Raw genomic sequence first — 7,586 nt, 5'->3', positions numbered from 1 at the left:
ATGTGGTGGAGTTAAGATATTTTAACAAAAACATAATCAAAAATCATAAAAACTTTAGTATTCGGACTAATTCCGTAGGTAAAACCTAATTACTTATAATATATATATATAAGTATGAATAAAAAAACAATAAATAACATTAATATGATTGAGGTTGATGACCGTCATGACATTATTCATAAAGATGAGAACAACCGATAAGCAAACATTTGTATTTTATTGTGGCACAATATGTGTCATGTGTGTGGCACTACTGTCATAAGTTAAAAGTAGATATAGTAATGATATTTAGATTCATCGTCAACCATGATAATATATTTTTTTTAAAACGTGAACTGATCTTTGATAGGAACCATTTCGTGTAAACAACTCGATGAAATAATTAAATTATTCAGTATGCACTGTCTATGGGTGAATAACCCGAATTCACGTATTTATGCTTTCTTACCGAGGTTATATTAATTTTATAATTTTCCATTTATTTCTACAATGATATTTTTTTTCTACAATTTGATGCAAATAATTTTATTTTTGATAAATTCCGAATAGCTGATGTTTTAATTATTTTTGGTATATTTAAATTATCGGTATAATATCATATTTTAATAATTATAAATATAAAATAAATACAAATTATTTCTGTAAAATAATATGTTTGTAAAATATGTAAAATAATTACAATAAATTTATAATATGCAAAACAATATGTAATGTATAATTTATTGTTTGGTTAAGTATAATAAATTAGGTAAATATCTATTCAAATTTGCTGCCTTCAAAAGTTTTATGTGTGAATATGGGTGGTTGGGAGGTGGGAGGGGCGGGTGTAGCCTTCCTTAATAATATGTTTACAGCCTTACGAGTAAAAAGAGAACAAATAAAATTGAAAATAATATATGCATCAGATATATTGTATATATGTATATAGCTATATTTTAGAGATACGGTATAAATTACTTCAAGTGTATGATTAAAACATTATAATGTACCTACGAGAACATTTTTGTGATCTATAGCAACATAATATTTAATATTATTATAAAATATATAAAATATAATGTTATATATATATTTAATATTAATTATTATCATGTATTTAGTTCTATACTTGTTTTAATTGAATATTTCACTTAATACGAATAAATAATACTTATATAACTAACACTAGCTAATTCAGTAATCCGTAGATATCATGAAAACATTATAATAATATATAAGTATGTACCTACCTGTCCTACCTACTATATCATACTATATAGGTACACCATAAATTATATTATAATATATTTTATAATATTGTATTATAAATAGCATATAATTAACGTGCATTAATAATTTATTTGTAAAGTTAAAGTATAGAAGTTATAAATATTAAATGTTAAATTCCTAAATACGTACACCAATGTATTTTTATTTTTATTTGAAATTCTGTACCGACTCATAATGAATCATCTTTAATAATTAGACAATTATTGTCTAAACTATAATATTGTATGTATATCTACATGTTTAAATAAATGGTAAAAACATCGATTAATTAAGACTTAGTAAAAAAACACGTCAAACTTTGCAGGTTCGTATGTGATGTTTTGATATTATTTACCATCGAAGTCGTATGTAATATTATTATGTGTTTGATTGAAAATTAAATTGGTTATATTTTGCTTATCGAGGAAAAGTGATAAATTGATACTGCAGAGTCTAACCGTGTTGGAAGTCACATCACATTTGTTTATTACACACGTCAAATTAAACATAAATTATAAATATCTGTAATAATAATTTGAAATTATATAGGTAGGTTTTTTATAATACATTTCTGGAATATTAAATTATAAATCTTTTGAAAACCGGGCACTACAATTGTTTTATTGCTGAATTGCTCCATCATACATTTTGGTCATGTACCAAATATAACCTTTGACTTTAAAAATTGTCATCAACTTAATATTGGTAAAATACTAAAATGTATATTTATTTTTATATAGAAAAATAATTTATTTATTTGGGTATCCTGATTTATTTCTAATGTAGGTTAGGTACTATAATATAGTGTGAGCTGCTACGTCATATGCAACATTGTGCTAGGCGGACGTTGACGTACTCATGTATATGCGTACATGTTAAAAAAAATTGGCAGGGCCTGGGACGCAGATAAAACCATTGTCTATAATATAGACGCATTTCTCCGAAATCCGGTCCTTATAGTATTAAGTATTATAGGTATATCGTACATAAAATAACAAACCGGAGTGCATTCGTCGTTCATTGCGAACTTAATCCGTTACCTATCCTAAACGTTTGTACGAGTATTACCACACATTATAAAATGTTATCATTCAAATTAAATTTAATCCCCCGAAACTTGGTAAACACTATAATAATAAAATTATGGTGCTCATCCGGTGTACAATAATAACAATAAGAACCGTTTACGATGTATTGTAATAACATGTGTACGGTGTATCTACAATCTACTGTCTAGTATATACGTAGTGCGTAGAAGGCCCGGAAACTGAAATATGGTTGCAATAAATAATTATTTTGATTTTACGCGGGAAAATATATCTCACATTAATACTGATGCGTATACATCCATACACGTGCCGTGATATAAATTTTGTGGCGGAGAAAAAAAATTCAAGGTCGTGTCAGTGTTAGAACCGGGGGCGTGTGTACTGCACGACTGCACTACAACTGCAGCGTACACGTGCAAATTAATGATGCACACAAAGCGTATAAGCGTAAAACCAATTTCTTTCTCTTTTTTTTTTTTTAAATTTTAGTGTTCATAATGGTGTGTCGGTGTCTAACGATGATGTTTTTATAATGTATAATTAATTTCTACTATAATATATTAATATTATTATTATCATTATGTGTGAAATGTCGTTAGTTTTGAAATTAACACGACTGACACTAATATTATTATTTTACAATTATAGGCACTATAATATATTCGTGTTATATGTACCAGGTACCTACATACTTTCCGTCGTACGTATTAAAAATACGATTATGTTATGAGAAAATAAAAAAAAACAGTGTCAGTAGGTAATTGCATTACACGCACACACACACACACACACACACACACACACACACACACACACACACACACACACACACACACACGGTCGTTTCGCAATCTGTGGCTGGCCGGGGCGGTATCCGCACGGTGGTACGCGAGAAACTGTTTATAAGTTCAATGTAGACCGTTCTCGGGCACACATCATTTTTACGAATTACCCGCTATACCCGTATTTAGACTATGGGCACTACTATAAGTACCAACCAATCGTATGTGTTCTGTTGATTCACCAAGGATGCTCATCCACATTATTTCCTTTAAAAGATAATGCATTTATTCAAATTTTGAATTTTAAGAATACCTATGTACTTATCATATTTTCAATTATTTAGATTTTTTTCCATTTAATTTATCATTCCATTTAAAGAGTGTCAGTATGTCAGGTGAAGATACAAACGATCTTTGTTTTAAACGAGAAGCAATCAACCTTTTTTGCTGTAAATTGTTACAGATGATTTTTTACGAAAATGTACATGCACCTATCAACATAAATTGTACGAGTAGTTTCCAATTTAATACAATTTAAATACTAAGGATAATGGTCCTTGAAAAATAATAATTACAATTTCAAATAATAATGTAGTGTTTAAATTGATTTAAGCTGGGTTGCACAAACAATAACCAAAACATTTAGTGAATCAATAGTAAGCTAATAGTCCCTTAAATAGGATTTAGTGGCCCATGCATGAACCATTAAATTAATCAATTTTTATGCGATACGGCATTAACTTCTAAAAATGAAGTAAACATAATTAATGAATTACTGGCTACTTGTGTCTTGTACTACTCTACTACTCTACGTACTAGCCCATACATAAACATAACGTATGGCATCGAATATTTATGAGACAAATAAAGTTATTATTACAAAACTTTTAGTTTGAACTAAAAATAATGTGTATTCACTATTTACCTGCAAATTCATTATCATACATTAATTTTCTAACAATACTGGTGCGAAAGCGTTCATTACATGACTATTTGATATTAAAGTTAATTATAATTTACAATCATAACACATTATCTTATTTTCAATGATATCTTGGAAGCTAAATCTAATAATACATATTAGCATATTATGTTCGTATACATTTATAATTAAACTCATTTTTACTTTGTATGTAACGACTAACATGTACTAACTATCACACGTACAGAAAATAAAATATACATAGGTACATGTTTTTTTATTTTTTAACTGGGCTCAATTAAAAACAAGTACTTATACGTACCTATTTATTATAATGTTTCAAATGTAAATAACTTTTAATTAATTAATTTACTTACACGAATTAAAACGTTAAACATAATAATATTAAACTCGTTGATATTGCAGATGATAGCAACTATTTATGTACCAATATTATTTAGTAATAATAATGATACTAAATATTATATTCAACCATTGTTATATAATCTCTTTAAAAGTTAAAAAAACAAAACTAACAGTTAATCGATTAGTTCTGCTTCTATTTTAATGCAGCACCCACGACAGCATTATAGTTGGATATTGTGTTAGGTACCTATGACCTATCAGTACTTTACCAGTGTGAATTCTAATATAATAATATACACTTGATACTTGATTAAATACTTAATGAATAGGCAATCAATTTTCAAATATACCATACCCGACATAAGGATTTCCTTATTCAATGTAAGATTTCGACATTCTTCATTTAATTTCTTTGAAATATTACAATGCTGCTCAAATTATGTAGATTTAGGCAATGCGATGTTCCACAATATTAAAATCATAGACTATTGTAAACGGAATTTCAAAAAGTCCTTAACATCAATTACAATTCAAGAACATTGAAGCTTTATGTTTAAGTTTCATTTTTTATTTTATACATATTATAGTTTTTTATATTATAATATTATTAATATGCATTTAAAATATAGTCTTAGTAAGAATTAACAGCTATTATCAATTGGTAATTTTACTTTGGAGTAAGAATATAATATTATAGATGAAATAAATGTTTTATGGGGCGTTTTTTTGCGACGACGATGTATTATTTCACACAAGCGAAACCTATATACTTTTTTATCCGAGCAATTATTCTTGTAATATTGATAGTGTACGTCCAAGGCATACGACATTTATTTTGTACGTAAAATGAACCATTATATTATTTATCGTTGCGCAGCCTCCTTTGTTACTTGTTATCATAAACGACAACCCATGACTTTATTTCAATGAGAAGCTGAAGGTGACCGGAATGAATCTTTAATAAGTAGGAAATTAATAGAAAAATAATATTATAATATATAGGAGTGAAAACACGAAGTATTCGTAAACGAATCATATTAAATTGTAAGCCTCTGATCGAAGGCTACGAGGCCTATTAAAATAATAATAAAGTGGAAAAGTGTTGGGTATATGCATCAGTTATATGGAATAAAATATTTTCAAAGTAAAAATATTATAGTGACAGTAGCATGAGCCTTGGATTCAAATTAGTGAACGCGTAGAAAATGCGAATATCTTTAAACGCTGGTTGTTTTATTTTTATCAGTGATTTTAAGGACAAGTCGCCTACGCTATTGTGGTGTCGGTGACCGGCTCGAGGCTAAGTTCGTGCTCATATTATAGGTATCTATACGATTAAATCTTTGGAGATAACCTATTATATAGTTATATGAATATGTTTCATTTTCTCTTTTATTTACTCGACAAATATACACAAATCAGACGAAATTGTACTATTAATTTTATGATAAATACCCATTTTAATAGTTTTATACATGGTTTTAATATTCATCAAAATTTAAACATTAAATAAATTGATAAAAAAACATTATTTATGCTATATAATATATTAAGGTTCTTGAACAATAAACATTGAATGAGCTTACCCGTATGAATAACTTTTTAATAAGTACCTATAATATTGTACGAACCAAAGTGTGATTCAAGGTAGTAGTCGGAATCACGTTAAAAACTCTAACCATGCCGAGTAGAATAATAAATTCACGTCGGTCCCAATTTTCGGGTCCTGTTGCCAATTAAAATGATTAACAATCCACGTTACACTAACCAATGATAAATAGCCTCGGAGAAACGATGTATGCGGCGGCAATTCATCTTCGCTGCTGGATCCAAATTATTTGCCTTAAAGTTATTTGTAAATTACTTTGAATAACTTTTGATTAAAATCGTTTTAGCGAAATTGCATGGTAGACAAATCCACTGACGATATCATATATTGTGCGATAACATTGGATTAAATCATATTATATTAATTCAATCAGTGACCTTTTCCCGGTTAAGGTACCTTATTGAGTTTCGCAAACCATATACCTACTGTATAGAGAGCGAATTTTTTTTTTTTATCATCCTGACATATTGTTACGTTAAAAGCTTCAATTTTCCTCAGCATCCCCGGCTAAGCATATACTTCTCGAAATCTTTTTGCAAAAAATCTATTCGTTTATAAAGCCATGCTAATGCCATAACAGTAACTTTCACTCCCTTTATTCTAAAATACAACCAATGTGCAGTGTATACCTACCTTACACGTCATAATATAAATTATAATGAGCATACATATTACATAAAGGAATATTTTTTTCCTCACTCTTACAAATCGACAAGCTTGCTCTTTAAATGAAAAATGGTTTTTATTTGGTTCAAAGACATATACACATATTAGATATTCATATAGTATTTGAAGCAAAACATATTATGTTTATGATTTAGTGATATGGTTGGTTATAAAGAAACATTAGCATGCGCATGTTCAATGCTGTGGGTAATTGCAAGCACAATAGAATTTTTAAAAAGTTTTAATATACATTTAAATATCTACTTCAGAAGAAATTAAATTCTGGTTGTAGAAACGATAAAAGTTTAAACATTCAAAATATTTATTAATAAATTGTAATAACATATTAAAGAATAAAGAAACCTAACAAACCATGGAATATAATTAGGTAGGAACTAAAATTTGACAGAAATTATTATGCTCGAATTGCCGCAATTATATTTATAAATTGCAGTCTTTAGATTCTTCATTGTAGGTATGCAGAAAATATGTTTTTCTTAACTACTAATTGGTTAACGATATAGAATAATATACATTTATTAAAATTATTATGTTAATAATAGTATATAATATTGTTAAAAAATACCTTAAGACCGATTTTACGTTATTTAATATATCGAATAATTACCAAGCGCAGTGCACCACCACCTATGCAAAGAAATCATTAAAAAGATTCTATAATAACGGTTTTTTTTTTTAACTAAAATATAAAATCATATAAATATAAGTTAAATATATAACCTAACTCTTTTATCCGTTGTACCGAAAAAACTAGTGATGTGATAAAAAAATATGAAAACATAATTTAATTCGTTAAAAACGTATTTAAGATCATTTCACTTTTCACTTTTTAAAATTTTAATTTTTTGAATAAGAGTAAAATTTGAAAAAGTGAAAAAGTGAAATGATCTGTGTTTTTAATTTTTTGAATAACAGTAAAAAAA

The sequence above is a fragment of the Metopolophium dirhodum genome, chromosome 7, assembly GCF_019925205.1.
Source record: "Metopolophium dirhodum isolate CAU chromosome 7, ASM1992520v1, whole genome shotgun sequence".
In the NCBI taxonomy this organism is placed as follows: domain Eukaryota; kingdom Metazoa; phylum Arthropoda; class Insecta; order Hemiptera; family Aphididae; genus Metopolophium; species Metopolophium dirhodum.
Note: the sequence above shows the minus strand (reverse complement) of the source record.